The 18,053-nt window shown below is 45.4% G+C and overlaps 1 protein-coding gene across 9 annotated transcripts in view; it reads left to right on the forward strand.

Annotated features, from left to right (window-relative positions):
* Limch1 (LIM and calponin homology domains 1) overlaps positions 1-18,053 on the forward strand; it is a 306,925-nt gene that overhangs the window by 118,177 nt on the left and 170,695 nt on the right. The window lies entirely within an intron of this gene.

The raw sequence follows: 18,053 nt of genomic DNA on the forward strand, positions 1-18,053 counted from the left end.
TCTTATTTTTGACTGAGTCATAGTTTGAATCTGTGTGCTTTAGGAGAAACCACTGGAATAGGCAGGGGACGTGCATGGAGAGAGCGTCTCCATATAAAAGGGCATGGTGGGGACCATAGTCTTAAATTAGATGGAGAAGCAGAACCCATGGGTAGGATGCAGTTCCCAGGAATTTCAGCCCCAGTAGCTGTGAGGTTACAGGGCTGACTGAGCTATAAGGGGACACAGTGTTTTTGGACACTCAGGGCATCTTAACAGCAGGCCAGGATGTGTTCTCACTAGCCCTACTGTGTGCAGGGGTTGGGCACATTGAGCTTGTGTTGTTGATAAAGTTCCAGAGTAGATAGTCATGGCATTGTCTGTTGTATTTTGGAGCAAGGCTCTGTCATAGAACAGTTCTGTGAGTGTAGTCGGAACTTTCTAGAAAGTGTCTTTAGTCATAAAATAATCCAGACTTGCAACATTCCAACCTCCCCACAGCCTTGATGTTCTAATCAGTTAAGCATTCCTGCAGAATGTTCAGTGGAAGGTGTGGTTCCTTCCAAGAGTCTTAGTTCACAGAAACCATACCCGCTGCCCTGGTGGTGAGCTCAGGGAAGCCTGGGAACAGTAGAGTGGGAGATCTCCCTTCCCACCCTGTGTTCTGATGCAGTAGAGAGGGAGATCTCCCTTCCCACCCTGTGTTCTGCTGCAGTAGAGAGTGAGATCTCTCTTCCCACCCTGTGTTCTGCCTCAGTAGAGAGTGAGATCTCCCTTCCCACCCTGTGTTCTGCTGCAGTAGAGAGTGAGATCTCCCTTCCCACCCTGTGTTCTGCTGCAGTAGAGAGGGAGATCTCCCTTCCCACCCTGTGTTCTGCTGCAGTAGAGAGGGAGAGCTCCCTTCCCACCCTGTGTTCTGCTGGCTGACATTAGCAGGTGCATTCTCAGTACTTGGACCCTGAAGCAGTCTGTCAACAAGGGTGATGCGGAGGGAGGGGGGACCAGCTTGCACTCCTGCACCCATGGCGGCTCTGAGGAGTAGCCGGGATGCTGAGAGTGTGCCGCCATCCAGAACTGGAGAGGTTGGTAGGTGGGTGCTGGCGAAGGAGTTCTCACTCAGAGCTGCCCGCTGTGTCGTGGTGCTGAAAAATACAAAAGTTCTACAGTTTCAGTGTTTGAAAACTGAGCAGGTTATTTCTCTTTATAGCGGGTATTCCATAGTATGTCATTTTCTCTGTTTTGTTTTGGATATGAAATTCCCCTCGCTTCCATGGGCTCATGAGTTTGAATGCTTGGTCTTCAGCTGGAGGCACAGTTCCGGAAGACTCTAAAACTTTTGGGGCCTAGCTGAAGGAAGTGGGGCACAGCGGGGGGGGGTACTCCACTTCTTGTCCCATCTCTGCTTCCAGATCTACCCAGTTGTGAGCAAGTAGCCTCACACTCTTTCCACACCAGTGAGGCCTAGCTTTGCCATCAGACCCTCCCTGCAATGCCGGGCTATGCTTTCAAATTCTGGAGTCAAAATAACCCCCTTTTCTAGTTAGTTCCCATCAATAAGGAAACTAAATAATACAGATTTAAAGTAGATGATATTGTCTATAAAAATTACTTAGGACTTTTGAACTTGGCATTATTCAAGCTCAGTTGGGGGCTTCTATCAGTGTCAAGACTTTACTTAGAAAATAAACTCTCATTTTCCCAAATTAGATAAATTCTCAGTATTAGTTGTAGCTCTGTAAAGACTTCCATGATTTTTGTGTGCAAAAGATGTCCTGGATTGTTCACAAGTCTAAAGAAAACTCTCTGTTGATTCTCACTGAGAAGGAAGGCACTTCCCTATGAGGAGCCTGACTGCAAATTAACCCATGGGTTCAAAAGTACCGTCACTGAACCCATTTTACAGAAGGAATAGCCAAGGCACGGAAGAGGAGCAAATAGCTTGGGAAGCCCATGCAGAAAGAAAGACTTCAGTTGAGAAACTTGGATTTATCAGCTTTGCTCCTTAAAACTGTAGAGCTAAGGCTTTAGGGGAGAGAGAGGAGGGAGGCCGAGAGGCTGATGGGAGAAAGGCTAGAGAGCTGATGGAGAGGCAGTCCAGAGTTGACTGCTGGCTCTCAGCTGGGCAGAGGACGAACAAACTGGATGGCGTGATGGTCTTAGGAAAGCAGAAGCATGAAGAGTCTGGTGGTCCTGATGGGACCAAAAGGCAGGACCATAGACTATGGAGCAGGGAGAGCTGGAAGAACAGGGGTCTGTGGTCAGCAGATGATATCAGCCAGGTAGAGATGAATGAGAATGACGGACCGGAACAGAAGGAAGATGAGAGTCAGGAGAGAGCAAAGATGGACACCTCCAGGCGGCATGTAAGATGAGAAGTGAGTAGCATCAGAATCCCCTTTCCCAGCTCTCTCTGCCTTCACGTGGCTCTGCGCTGTAACCCTGTAGAGGGACCCTCGTGTATATAGGTGTATATAGTTTACGTGTAGGAATAGCAAGTATAGAGTGAGCACATTCTTTTCATTCCAATACATGTGTTTTTCCCTCAGCAGCTCACCTTCCTCTGTTGTTTTCGCTAAGGGTGTGTCGTGGAGGTGCAATGCCTAAGTGACCTGAGCCCCTTGCTGAGAGTTTCATAAGAGGTCTGGGACCAAAGTGTGACCAAGCTCCAAGTGTCACGTGCACGTGATAAGTGTCACACTACCAGAAATAGGAACCAGTGCTACACCGTTTTCTTGAGGATGTATGGGTCCATGAAGAAGCCGCTCCTGGGATGGAACGGCAACTACGGCTGTCCAGATTGCCGTGAAATCACTCCAGAAGGGGAAGTTTCTGCCTTCCTGTTCTACCATGACTTTGTCATTCAGACAGACCTCCAAAGAATTTCACATAGATACGAGACTGGCAAATTATGGTCTTATTTTTGTACTGAACACCTTGTTCGGAATAGTCTTTATGTATTAAAATGCCTTTTCAGAGGAACTAGATGAGCCCCCAAAGGACTATGAGATTGACTTTAGATATAAATTGCTTATTCTTATAAAGTGAGGTGATTGAGTTTGATCAATGCAGGATATTACTTTGGTAAATCAAATATTTTTTTTTAAACCAAAGAATCACTCAGAAGTTTCTTTCAACTTTTCCCTTCAACTTTTTATTTTGAACAATTTCAAACGTATAGAATACCTATAATAATATACAGATACCTGTATATCATGTACCCAGGAATACTGATTACTCTCCTTTTGCTATATTTATGCTATTCATTAGCATGTATACCTCTTTTTGCACTAAGCATTTGAAAGTGAGATACAGATATCATAAAACTCAGTTCCTAAATTCTCGAATGTGCATCATCTAAATCCAAGGATATTCTCCTGTAAGACATTCAGCCACACCCAAAGCCGTGTGAGAAAGCACAGTGAAACATTCAATGTAACTCTGCTTGGCACTCCACCACTAGCTGTCCCTATTGTTGTCAGTGGAACTAGGCCAAAAGCCAATTATGGCGATGACGTGGTCAGTGCCCCCCTGTGTCACCGCGCACCCGTCTGTGCTCTCCCAGGGGCTGCCAGCTAGCAGCAGGGTGAAGGAATTTGCGTTTTACTTCCTAACTTCTCTTGTCTGGTTGGTGAGCAAAAACTGGGCAAGACATATTGAGCCCCTTTCAAACCCGCTCATCTGTGAATAATGAACTTTGGCTGGCAGGGCTTGGGAACTAGAATGCTTATTTCACAAACAAAAACCCTGACCACTGTACCGATGTCACCTCCTCCTGCTTCTCCAGTTTGCAGTGGCTTCTTCCTCGGGCAGCCTGTGTAGAGCTCTGCAGGCAGACCCAGTGGGTTTCTCTCTGTGGCTTCTAAGTACCATTTTTAATTTTACTCTAATATTGTCATAGAACTCCATCTCTGTTGTGTATCTACCTATGTTGCTTACACTAGACCCCCCAGCTTCTTGAGAGCGCTTTTGATATATCTGTGTATTTCCATCATTGGGCATTGGCTTGGCATGTAACATCTGCACCAAATACTTGTTGAAACTGAGACCCAGTAGTAAAACCTATGTATGCCTAGGGCTTTAGGACCACCCTAGTCTCTCTTCCCACAATGTTATTCCCCCCCCCTCTCTCACACACACACACTACACACACACACACTTCACACACACACACACACACTACACACACACTTCACACACACACTACAGACACACACACACACTACACACACATACTTCACACACACACACACACAAATTTAATACAAAGAACATATCACTGAATACCAGGGCAGTGAAGGCTGGGGCATCTGTTCTCTTTAAGTATGAGATTATTCGCTGGGACCCTGATTTTTCTAGGTGGTAAGGAGCCACATGGATGAGTCTTATTTTGCCAACATGTTCCCATGGAATGCCATGAGCATGTGAGTCTACAGATAAGTGACCAATAAAGAAAGCTGCAGTGGGCTTTTGTCTCTGTTCTTATGCTGCCAAAATAATTTTCTGAAGATAAGAAATCAGCTGGTCCACTCTTGTTTATGCTGTTCCTGATAAATGAGCTGCTTGCTCTGAGAAGGAGGGCTTGTCTTGGATTCCTGTCATGATTTCAGCATGAGATGTGGTATGCACAGATATGACTGGCCCTCTATGACAGATGGGAGCCGATGGTACAGCTCTGTTAGGAGGACTTCTTGTCATGAGGGGGACTTGTGGTGTGCTGTCCATGCAGAGCACAGCACAGCACAGCACGGCACAGCACAGCACAGCAACAAGTTAGGCACCGAGGGGTATAAGCAGGAATGTGAGGCATCATTTTCAAAGACTTTATAATGTGCTTCTAGAGTGATCTCTCTCTCTCTCTCTCTCTCTCTCTCTCTCTCTCTCTCTCTCTCTCTCTCTCACACACACACACACACACATACACACATTCTCTCTCTCTTTCTCTCTCTCTCACACACACATTCTCTCTCTCTCACTCTCTCTCTCTCTTTCTCTCTCACACACACATTCTCTCTCTCTCTCTCTCTCACACACACACACACACACACACACAATGTAGTGAAGTTAGAGTAGAAATCAGTGTCTCAATCAATGTAGAGATGAAAAAGATTTGATCTCCAGGCTTTAATAAAAGAGTAAAAGGAAGATATCATTGTGATTGGATGAACAGTTATGAAGGAGATGATTTATCAGTTGGGTTTCATTTTACGTAGGCCAAGGGAAGCACTCACTTTTATAGGAGAACTATTTTTAGTTTCATTTTGTGTTTTTTTATTCTTCTTTCTCAATGTTTTCACAGTGCTTCTGGTCACAAATAGCCAGTTCTCCAACACCAGCCAGGTGTCCCATAACATCTTATTCTTAAAAATTACTTTTAATTTTTTTTTTAATTTTATGTGTATGATTGTTTGGCCTGCATGCACCACATGTGTGCCTTTTGGAGGCCAGAAGAATGCATCAGATCTACTGGAACTGAAGCTACAGATAGTTGTGAGCCACCATGTGAGTGCTGGGAACTGAACTCACATCCTCTACAAGAGCGATAAAGCCTCTTTATCACTAAGTCATCTCTCCAGCCGCCTCTTAGTCTTGACGCTAACTGGAGTCAGTGTATATTCCACAAGGTAAGGGCTCTATGCCACAAGACCATACCCTCGTCAGCCCCATGGGTTAGCCAGGGCAGCTGTCTCACTCAGCTACAGATTGGAGGAGCCCGGGATCTTCTTCCTTGGGTTTTATCAATTGTTAAGCCGGCTTTTCAGACAAATGCCTTGGGTACATATACTAGTTTATCAGAAGAGTTACTAAGGAGAAACTGTGATGAAGAGATGGCTTTGGGTAAGGTATGAGGCAACAGACATGGGTCTGCAGAGCCCTCCCCGGGGAGTGGTGGGGTGGGTCACACTAGCATCTGACAGCCAGCCGTGCAAAGTCTCTCCTTGCTTGATCTTTAGAGACTTCTTATGTGACTCCATCACATAGGCCTGCTTGATTGTTAGCTCCCCTTCCCCAAGGATGGAAGTCACACTGGAAGTTTGAAACTTCTTCTTAGTTTTGATTTTTCTAGTGATTGGATTTCTATTGAAACACCCACCAAGCATCACCTCTTGCAACAAGAGATGCTCTTGTTCCTCAGGAAATTTCATGAAGAGTTCTGCTTCAGTGACCAGGATCGAAGACCATTCCCATCACTAGGGAAGCCATAAAAGTTTAAGGGGATGTATGCCAGGAACCAGGGGAAGAGTTTCTTTTGTTTTGTTTTGTTATTTTCGAGACAGGGTTTCTCTGTGTAGCTCTGACTGTCCTGGAACTCGTTCTGTAATCCAAACTGGACTCTAACTCACAGAGATCCGCCTGTCTCTGCCTCCTCTAAGTTCTGGGATTGAAGGCGGGGTCCACCACTGCCTGGATAGCAGGGGCAAAGATATAAGAGAAGGTTTTGTTATAGGCCACAGCATCGTGACATTCTATTTAGGAACAGCAGCAGGAAGGAAGGTTTGGAGTCAGGGAGGAGTGGTTGGTAAACAAGAAGAGCTTACTGGCAGTTGGTAACAGAGGGGATACTTCCTTCTGTAATTCAATGCAGCATTTTTTTTTTTTTTTTTGATTTTTCAAGACAGGGTTTCTCCGTAGCTTTTGGTTCCTGGCCTGGAACTAGCTCTTTGTAGACCAGGCTGGCCTCGAACTCACAGAGATCTGCCTGCCTCTGCCTCCCGAGTGCTGGGATTAAAGGCGTGCACTACCACCGCCCAGCTCAATGCAGCATTTTTTAAAGAACATATTTTTATTTTATGTATATGGGTGTTTTTCCTACATGTATGTCTTTGTACCACTGGTTTAAAGTTTCAAAAGAGGCCAGAAGAGGGCTTTAGATCCCCTGGGACTGGAGTTACAGATGGTTATGAGCCACCATGTGGGTACTGGGAATTGAACCCGGGTCCTCAGGAAGAGTAGCCAGTGCTCTTAACCACTGATCCATTTCTCTAGCCATCAGTGGGCATTTAAAGAACCCACTTACAGATGTGATATCACTCTTAATGATAGCACACAATGCTGTGAAGTCAGGCAATGAAGAAGGCTTATCAGGTCCGGTTTCTGAATCCTAACTCAACGTGGGATATAAATCTTAGGTTGACTTGTGGAAACAGCATTTAGGTGGAAAGTTTAAGGGAATCCAGCAACTCTTTTTTATTACCAAGGAAGATGAAATGGAAAATAAACTTGTTGTAGATGGCAGAATGCCATGGAGGAATACCATACATCCAACAAAAAGAAAAAATGAGCTTGGGAAGAACTGCAGATAGACATGCTGGGCTAAAATGTGGGAGGCAAGGCATAGGCATGATTTTCTGTCCTACTTGCCAGTTCCCAAACAACTACACAGAGACATATTAGTTATAAATGCTTGACCAATAGCTTAGGCTTGTTATTAACTAGTTCTTACAACTTAAAATTAACCCATATTTCTTATCTGTGTTCTGACACACAGCTCAGTACCTTTCTTTAATATGGCATGTTCATCTTTATGCCGTGTCTCCTGGGGACTCTGCCCTCCTTCATCCCAGAACTCTTTCCCTGTCCTCAAGTCCTGACTAACCTCTTTCTGCCTAGCTCTTGGCCATTTGGCTCCTTGTTAAACCAGTGAAAGCAACCTATCTTTACAATGTACAAAAGATTATTCCATAACAACAAGGCATGGCATCAGAGTAGCTGTGGCAGGGTAGGGAGAGCAGGTTTAGAAGGGCCCTGTGAGCCACACAAAGATTTGGAAGTCTGACCTCTAGAGCAGGAGAAATGAGAATATTGATGAAATAATTAATCGGGATAGAGTGTGTTCATTGATTAAAAATGGACTTTTAAAAAGAAGTCAATCTATCTGTTGTGAATGACAGATGATGGGGCTGGGCTCTTGACCCAGCTGGTCAGGGTCCTCTGTTTCTGGGGAAGGGTTGAGGTTTCGGTTTGGGCAGGTCAAGTCTGTGTGATATAGAAATCCACCCACGGGGGGAGACCTGTGGGCTTTGGGAAATGAGGGCTTGGAGCTTAGGAGGCTGTCAGTGGACTTGGCCTACTCAAATCAGATCAGAGAACCTTCGTGAGATGGCATGGGTCAGCTGTGAGGTGCAGTAGGGTCCCAGGGAAGGAGTACCCCTGGAGCATCTTGAGAACCCCTGGAGTCTCTAGAGAAAGGAGCAGAACACCCTCAGTTTGTGGGAGTGTCTCTCTTATTCCAGGGAAAGGAGGAAGATGGGAACAAAAGAGCCGTCAGAGAGCTGAGAGGAAACCAAGAAAGTGTTGTCATGGAAACTAAGGTGGCTAAGGAGACTTTTAAGAAGCTAGACCAGCCTCCGGTGTTCCCTACCTAGACACTGCTTAAATCAGGCTGAGTAAGTCTTGCCCCAGTAGTAGAGGAGACGCTGGGGGCCTTTGTCAGTGAATGACATCAAATGATCATTCTTCCCAGGGCTGCATTAGATGTACCTCATGTTTTTCATTATCTCCGTGGGCTACTATTAAAGATTGCATGTAGTATGAACAGCATATGCAGTGCTTTCCTGAACCAATGAACATGCAGTAAGAGATCGCTGTCACCCGATGGCTTGGGAATATAGTGACCCCACAGTTACAAACCAAGATGGCACCGAAAAGGGAGGGTAAATAGATGAGCTACAGAAACAAGTGGCGATTGGGGCTGTCCTCTGGTAACTGGGGTGCGTACTCATCGTATGGGTGGACCATTAATTTCATACTGGTGTTTTCAGAATCTCTTTGTTTTGTGCTTAGTCTGTGACCCTCCTCTCACTAAGTGTTCACAGATCTGAGCAGCTGAGCAGCCTAGATCCCCCCAAAGCCCCTGTGAAGCTGATCACATGGAAGCGACCTAGGGTGTTGGAACTCACTTTATCTTTGGACTCTTTGTCTGGGGCTTTTTCACCAACCCAGATTCTCACTCCAATCTTAGCACACTCGGGTCCTTTTGCCGTTACCCATTCTGGCCCTAGCAGGCTGTTAAGAACTTGATAGGCCTTTTTTGTAGGTTTTTCTCTTGTTTCTCTTGCCAAATCACAGTTGGCCCCACTGACTTGGCCTGTCTCCAGCTTTCGGGCACTAAGACTCATTAGGCTTTCAAGTTCAAGTGAGGACAGTTTGAGCTTCTTTCTCCTCCCCCCCCCCCCCCGAAGATTGCTAGTGAAAAACTGCTTTTTGTGTGACGATTGGCCTCGCTTAGGTGGGGACCAAGGCAAAGACTGAGTATTCCCAGCAGCCTTCTGTCAAGAACAAGGCACACACATGCACATCATGCCAGACCAGTGTGCAGGGCTCTCGTGATGGGCAGAACAGACCTCTGGTCCTCCACACATCAATAGCCTGTTGGCAGAGTTGTTCCTGTCAGCTGTCCTTTCAACATCACTTACAGAGGCTTCCTGGGGAGCTCCTGTGAGCACTCCAGCATCCTGCATTAGCAACATGCTCCCCCTATCCATCTTTGTAATATTTTCCCCATTTCAAGTGATGTCATCCTTGTCACAGTTTCTTTTCTCTTCCTTCAAACTTTTGAACAGCACAGTTCTTAGATCTTGGAGCTGGTTCTGGTACTTCTTGTCAATGTGTTTTCACATTGAAATTTATTTCAAGGTAATTGTCATTCAATAACTGTTTCCTCACCCAGTATGTAGTGGTTTCTTCCACCTCATCAGCCTGTGCCTCGATAAACATTGAGGCTTCTATCAACTTAAAACGGCTTAATTAGTCTCTCGCTTCCTGAAGACATTTCATATACATGGATGAGAATGACCAGTTGCCTTAAAGACTGCCAGGGACCTGCAGGCTTAGCTGTGGAGTGCTGTGTGGCAGAGGGTAGCAGCTCTGCCCCTTTGCCCACCTGGTGAGGTTCCATGCTGGATTAGGCTTTGCCAGTATTTAAGATTTAAGAGGATTTAGTAGCTCCGTAATTGAAGTTCCTTAATAATTCATTTTTTGATTGCCTCTCCTGGGCTGTCAAGCTGGGTGGGCTGACTTCCCGTGATGAAGTGTATAAAATCCTGTGTCCGCCATTCTTGCTCAGTGTTTTCTTTGGTTACCTACAGGAGAGGGCCCTTTCCTAAATAGCCTACCGAGGGCCTGCCTTATGAATGGTTTCTTTTTAAAGTGAACTGCGAAAGTCGACTTCCTTCTTTTTATTAGAGCAAACAAAGAGGGAAGGAGATGGAAAATTGAGGCTGCTGGGTGTGGTTAGCTCCAGTGCCTGCCTGCCCTTAGGCTGCTGTGGATTGTTCTGGAAGGCCAATTTTATGGCCGAGAAAACTTGCTTACCTCATCGCAGGTGGAAAGTGAAACATGAGTTCATGGGTCCTGGTGCTTCCCTCAGGACATGAGGGGGTTCTATTGACAGGTACCCGGTGTCCCCCATGGCTGGGTGCTCCGTTTCCACGGGACATCTCCGTGCTGCCCTGTGCACTGGCCCCAGAGTTTGAGCTGTTGTTCCCGCTGTTGGCTCTGTGCTTCCCCATTCCACAATTCGCTGCACTTCATTCCAGTTCCTGGCGTGCTCTCCTTCCTGGCCAGTTTCATCCCTCTGAGTCCTAAATGCTCAGCCACACTGGGCACCTGGCCCTCCACAAGCTGACACTATGCGGTGTCCTGCGTCCAGTGCTTTGTATGCATGTGGCTATGGCCACCTACAGTAAAAACGGAAACTCATTTCAAGTGCTCTTTTCCGTGTTTTTTATTTGAAAGGTATTTGGGCTGTGCCAAGATATAGTAGTTGGTCTTACACATGACAGAACTCATGATAATTGTAGTTTTCTTTTAGCTTGATTCTATGTTCTGTGAAGCAATGACAGCGATTGTTAGCCCTCTCTTACTGTAACAAAACATCCAAGACAGGAATCTTTAAAATTAATAAAGGTTTCTGCTTGCAGTTTCAGGGGTTTCTATCCATGGTTGGTTGCCTCTTGCTTTTGAGCCTATGTTCAAAAGCCAATTGAAAAAAGGACATCATGGCAAGAGAACAACGTGAAATGAACCTGTTCATCCCCAGGCAGGGGAGAAGTGGAACAGGGAGGCAGTGGAGCGGCTGCAGGGCCAGGGTCTCTTTCCGGGTACACCTCCAATGACCATCAGTCTCTCTATAACACTCTTCTTTTTAGCCTTCACCAGCATCCAACAGCGCCAGCCTGGGGACTAAACATTTAACACATAGGCCTTTGGGGGACATTTTCAACCCAAATTACAGCAGGACTCACCCGTCTTTGTTTGCCCAATGGTTCTTTTACAGGGCAGGCATATAATAGGCATTTGAAGGAAGCATGCAGAGAGGGAAGATTATTCCGAGGTTAGTGTATTTATAACTAATACACTAGAACTAAGCCAGTAAATGTACATTAAGCCCGATCTATCGTAATCCATAGTAGATGCTAGAGCTAAATTTAAGACCTAACCTAACAATAAAGATCACAGAAAACAGGATTTACCTGGGTTAGGTAATGGTTTTTACACATAGCATCATACTTACAGTCATAAAACAAGGTAAATAGGATTCTGCCAAGACTTTTTTTTTGTTGCTGTCATTTTGAGATATAGCCTTTCCATAGAGCCTAGACTGGACTTAAACATACCACGTAGTCAAGTCTGACCTTGAACACACGATTCTCCTGCCTCGTCCTCCTTACTGCCGGGATTAAAATGGGTCACAGTTGCTGACAAGTAAGCATCTTGTTCTTCAAATGGTACCATGTGCACCTACACAGTGGGGAAATACGTGAAAGGATAAGGGACTTTCTCTAGAATCTGTAAAGAACTCTTGCTACTTAATGACAAAAAGGAGGAACAACCAAATGTGTAAATGGACAAAAGATGTAAATAGACATTTCTCTAAAATATCCAAAATAGCTATAAACACGGGCAAGAAGTACATGAAAAGATGCTTGATGTCCTTAGATCCTTAGCACCTAGAATCCTTCTGACCTAGCAGTTACACTTCTGAGGACATGCCCAAGGGGCATGAAAAGACGGATCCAAAAACTCATACACAGATGCTCTCCGCCACATTATTCATGATAGCCAACAGGTGGAAACCCCCAAATGCCCATCAAATGACGAGTGTTCTCTCTATAGAGTGCCCTTTGGTTTCATTGCAAGGAGAAATGAAGTACTGATGTATGCCCCAGTGTGAATGATCTGAGTGGAGGACGTTAGTCACAAAGACCACGTCCTCTGAGGCCATTTGGATGAAATATCCAGAACAGGTAAATCTATAGGCAGAGAGTGGATTAGCAGTTTCCTAAGGCTAGGCATTGTGGGTGTGTAAGAGAGGAAAGAATGCAAATGGGCTTGGAGTTTCTTTTAGGGGATAGGAGATTAAAGTTAGTTGTAGGGATGGCTGTAATGATCGCAGTAGCTGTTGGAGTTTACATTTCTAATGGTCCAGCTGTAGGTGAATAATACTTCATTAATAACATACACACATATTTAAATTTATTTTATTTTAAGAAGTCCAAAATATCATCTAGATGTACTTCTGGCTTTTTTTTTTTAATGTTCTGTCCTTACTGGTATGACATTCTAATGTATTATTTGCATTTTAGAACTTCATTGATGACATTGTATTCTCGATTGATTATATATATATAATTATATGAGAGGTTCTTGTTTAGATAAGTGTGACCTCTTAGACTTGTGTGCTCTTGCCTACCTAGCACAGGTGATGAGGACTCAACACATCTGATGCCCACACTGACCCTCCTCTACTTGGCCTCAGGAGCAGAGACCCTGCACTTTGGTTGCAGAGCCCCTAAAGTAGAATGGCAGGTGCTATGCGAGGAGAGCTGTCACTGGTGTCTTCCTGCTCACCCTCACCCCGTTAGTGTATCCCATGACATATCACAAAGGGACTCTGCTGCCTCCTTTGGGAACAGCCAACTTCCAGCTGTCCTTTGGAGTAATCAAGACAGCACCCCTCTTCCCACCCCGTTCCCACAGATCAGCAGCCACTCCATGAGGTGAGAGCTATGGAGAGTGGCCTGTGAGCCTATCAGATGACCCTGATGCTGTGTGGTTGCCTGGACCCGGTTTTAAATGTGGTCCTCAGAGAATGATTTAGCTGTGATCAACAAAAGTTGCAAAGTTATGAATGGATCTGTGGTCTGTTGTAGTTTCCAGATTGATGTTTGTGGCTTTTTAAAGACTTGATAGTTATTAATTTCATATCAATTCACTCAGCAAGCAAAGCACTAAGGCCCTGCCTGGGACTGGCCTCTATACCCCAGCTAAGATTGCAGAGAGGCTGGACTCTTCTTCCTAATCAACTAGATTTCCTGTGATTTGGGATAAGTAGGGAAGACAAAGAGCTTTGGAACCTGGTAATGGAGGAAAACAATCTCTACCTCGGGACCTCGGGAATGCTTCAATGAAGAGGCAGCATTTAAGATGTATTGTAAAGGATGGGTAGAAGTTTATTAGACCGTAAAGGACTTGGTAGGTGGGGCTGTCTAAAGACAGAAAACTGCGGGTCTATCAAAGTACTTAGACGCAGGAAGGGTGGGCCATGGCCAGCGCATGTGCAAGGTGGGGCAGATTGGGATGTGAGATCAGGATCAGAGACATTTGTGAGAGGGATTGAGCAGCTTGTTGAAGAGGTTCCAGCAGCATGCAGTGAGCCACTGGTAGCCCGGGTTGTTTCTACACAGAAGAACTGTGATTCGGGACTTGAATTTGAGGATGGAGACTTTGATAACTTTTTTCCTGTTCTCTAACATGAATATGTGTAACTGTAATAGTGTGCTCCCCCCCCCCCCAGCTACAGGAGCTGTAAACAGACTCCCTCTACCCGTCTCATTCTGTTCACCCACAGTGCAATCTCCTGCCATGTACTTCCCAGTTCTTAAGTTCCCTTCTTTGTTCATCGTTTAAAACATGGGTTACCTCCTCAAAGAATGACGTGCGCTCTTGTTTGCCTGTGGCCCCCACACCATCTGAGTCTGTGGCAGCCCTGCTGTAGAACCCAGGCCCATGAGTGTGCCTGGGGTTAGTGGGGGTGTATATGGAGATGATGTGCAGACCAAACAGGAAGCACACAGTTCTAATTGGTCTCACTACAGCAAGATCTTCCACTAACAGGAAGCTCACAGTCCTAACCGGTCCTGTGACAGCAGGATCCCCCCTTTTGAGATAGCAAGATCCTCTGCAGCCGTTGACTCCCCACCTCCCCCATTTCTTCAGAACATCAAGTGAGGTAAAGCCAGGAAGCCTTGAAGAGTTAAATCTCAGCTAGCCTTTGACAGAAAGCAGGACCAGTGCCTAGGATGGAGTCCTAACCTATATGTGTTTGTCCTTAGAACCCTTACTGCCTTCCCATGTGGGCATCCTCCCTTCCTTCCTCCCGTCCTCAGCTTTTCTGTCGCCTTCTGCCCTCTCCAGAGGATGACGCCCATGTAGAGAACTCATGAGCTCATTTGATTCCCCCATTATCTCCCTCCGCCTAATGCCGGATGCTTAGGAGGAGAGTGGAGCCAGTGATTGACACGTCAGACTTCCAGCTGTGGGGGAGGCAGAGTGGAAACTGGCTTGGAGGAAATGATAACGCTGTGTACACTATGAGGTGTGTACTATATATACACACCTGGCTTATGCCAAGTTGACTGTTCCTTCCATGCTCCTCTTGCTTTCTTAATAGCTGGTGTTTTTGCCCCCAGAGGGAGCAAAGTTTCAGAGGGAGAAAAGTTTCAGAGAGAGAAATGGAGGCTCCTGGATGTTGACTACTTAAATAACTTTAATTGTGACTTATAGTTGGGATGTGAATGCAGGTGTTTGTTTCTGGTCATTTCTATTACTCTTAGGATCTTAGGGTTTTTGATTCTGAGGACTTCTTATTGAAGGAGCCTGCCTAGGGGGCCTAGAGATGGCCTCTTACCCACCTTGGGCTGCACACGGAAGCCTTTTGAGTTGGGTCACTGCGTTTTCGTTATCTAAGGTTCCTCTCCACCCTACTGACAGTGAACATAGCAAGAACTAAGTTTTTTAGCTTTGTAAAAGAAACAGTAATTGCAGTCATTAATACATAATTACTACATAGCACAATGGTGATTACATGTATCACTGCCTGTGTCAGTGTAACTTTATACCCACCCTATTTAGCAACACTAAATTCTGTTCCTGTGTTGCCATTTTCGCAGTTCATTAACCATGTGTGCCATCTCAAATTGGTAGCTAATGAAAGCAGAAGAGAACTTTAGTAGAAGTCTTGGTGGGAAAGGCAGTTTGAGGTTGAGGGTTTGAATACTAGGTGGAGGCATTTGGAGGGCATATTAGTTTGAATACCAGGGGAAGGCATTGGTGGGTATATTAGTTTGTGAAAAAACACTGAACGAAAGTAAGCAGCATGTAAGGGTTCATTTGACTTATATCTTGTGGTCCATCATTGAGGGAAGGTGAGGCAGGAATTCAAGTAAGAAACCAGAGGAAAAAATCAGAGCAGAGACCATGAGACTGCTTACTACTTACTCCTCATGACATGCTGAGCTTGCATTTTTATACAACTCACCTGCCCGGGGGGATGGTACTGCCCACAGTGAGCTGTGCCTTCCCCATTGGTTATTAATCATTAATCAAGAAAGTGCCCTGCTGACATGCGGACAGGACCATCTAATGGAGGCCATTCCTCAATTGAGGTTTCTTCATAGGTAAATTTTTGTCACGTTGACAGAAATGTAGCTCAGAGGATAGGTATCCTATGACACTAGAAAACCTGGACGTCATCTGGAAGAGGGGATGATCTGATCTAAAGCTTGGGTTTTAGAAGTGCGGGTATCAGCGACTTATTAGTGTGGGGACTGAAGATTACTTTGTAGGGTGCAAAAAATCGTATGTGCAGTGATATAAACGAGACATCTTGGTCACCATCTCTTCGCCCAAGGCCTTCGTGGCAGAAAGGGCAAAAAGAGTGTAAGAGCCAGAAGTCAGGGCAGACTGGAGTCAAAGAATATGTGCACATGACAGGACCGTCACACTCATGAGCTCACAGCAATTGTAGTTGCCTATGCAAGACCAAGCCAGCCAACATTCTAGTATGAAGTGGGGAGGGGCTCATGAGACTCCACCCTAACTGAGCAGCTGTTGGCAGCTCATGGCTTCAGCTGTCAGTTGACCTTAAGGGTGTGGCCCCTAGTAGGTTAACTGTACTCCTGGGGATGGTCTCATACCTATGAATATATGAGCAGTATTCTTTGGAGTGGGTGGGTTATTTTTTAAAAATTAAAGGAAAACATAATTGTGGGAGGAGCAGGAAGGTGGGGTGGACCTGAGAAGAGTTAGGATATGGAGTGGGGTTGTGTTAATACAATCACGATACTTGCAAGAAATTCTCAAAGAATTAATAAAATATTTTTAAATGGAGACTGATAGGAAAGGATCCTGGCTGGATTTAAGAAGTAGGATTTGTGATCCCAAATCTATCAATGGGAGGTCTGCGACCTCAGACATGTGCCTTGACCTTGATGAGTGACTTTCCATGTCTAGGTCATTTGATTTTGTCCCTTCTAACCCCAGAGTCCATAATTTCCAGGGAGCAGGAATGGCTGCCCAAGAGAGGCTTGGCAAGAGAGCTTGAAAATGAATCAGCGGACCCTCAGAGCTGCAGATAGGTGCTTTCTGCTCCTGTCAGTGATGGTAGATCATGTGACACAAAGATTCGGGAAAGTATGTGGCCAGGTGCTTGGTTTCATGTTTGAGGACAAAGGTCCCTTAGGTAGGATTTGCCATATAGGTTTTCTTTTCACCGGATGAGGTCCTCCCAGTGAGATTCAATGTGGGGTTGGCATATAACTAATTAACACTACATCACAGTGGTCTAAGATGACAGAAACGTGATTGCATTTATGCAGCTTGAGTTTGGCATTAGGGAAGGCTAGAGGTGAAGTCAGCTAGAATCGTTGGGAGTGCGGAAAGAGAACGAAGAGTTGCTTGTAAGTGGTTTAGGACTAGGTTCAGGTGGGCCGTATTGCTCCTACCCAAGCTCCATTGGCCAAAAGTCTGTTACATTCCTACAGTAAATGGGAAAGGAAGCAGGAGAGTGTGGCTTAGTCTGTCTGGGAAAAAAGGAAGACAAGCGGAGGGTTGGTGGACAGACTCTAACACTGAGTTGTCAGAATAGCAGCGTTGGTCAGCTCAGTTTCATGGGCCCAGGATCAGCCTCCTGGTTTCAAGTCAGCAGAGACCTTCATTGGAAGCTTCTGTGATGTTCTTGGTGTGCTCAAGACACGTGGTGTACGTGTGGCCTACCTGTTACCCGTTCTGGACAAAAGACAGCATCCTCCAAACATTTGGTAGAAGGTAGCGATGACAATTTGTATTCCAACAGTATTTTACTCGCACGGAGTCCTCCTTGGTTCAGGTTTTGCTTTCCCTTTTCTTTTAGTAATCCCCCCCCCTCAAATCTTAAGAGTTTGTTAATGTTCCTGATTCTGCCAAGACAACTCTAAAAAGAAAACTTTAAATGACATCTGTAACGGGTTTATGGTCAACACCGCATTGATCACGTGCTTAGGTTTGAAACCAGATGCCATGTTTGATTAAATGAAAATGCCCGTACCTTCATTCAGGGATCACAGTCAAATCTAGAAAACCATCAAGGAAACCATGTACAGGAACACTCTTGAGCCAAATGAAAAGGGACACAAAAATGGGTCGTTTTGTCATCGCTGTTCCCAATTGCAGCTGTGCAAACCGAGCTAATGAGACGATGATGTAATGTATTGTTGTAAGGGACAAAGCGATTTCCCGTGAGATGAAGCCTGAACTTCCCATTCCGGTGTTTGAGGTCCATGGCGGCTCTCTCCCAGACCCTAGGATAATTATGGAGCCCGGATCTCTGAAGCGAATGATGTGTAGAGTAAGTTCAGTATGCCTGAAATGCTTCGTCCTTTACACCTGACTGTCCTCATTCCTGCTACAGTCGGGTAGCAGTCTGTCTGGTGGGCTAGTTCACCATGTCTGGACAGAATCTTTGTAATTGCATGGTTCTGTGCCCCCTTTCCAGAGCTCTTGTATAACCTCTGAGAAACGGCAGAAGTTCTTCCTTC

The sequence above is a fragment of the Chionomys nivalis genome, chromosome 6 (assembly GCF_950005125.1).
Source record: "Chionomys nivalis chromosome 6, mChiNiv1.1, whole genome shotgun sequence".
NCBI lineage: Eukaryota > Metazoa > Chordata > Mammalia > Rodentia > Cricetidae > Chionomys > Chionomys nivalis.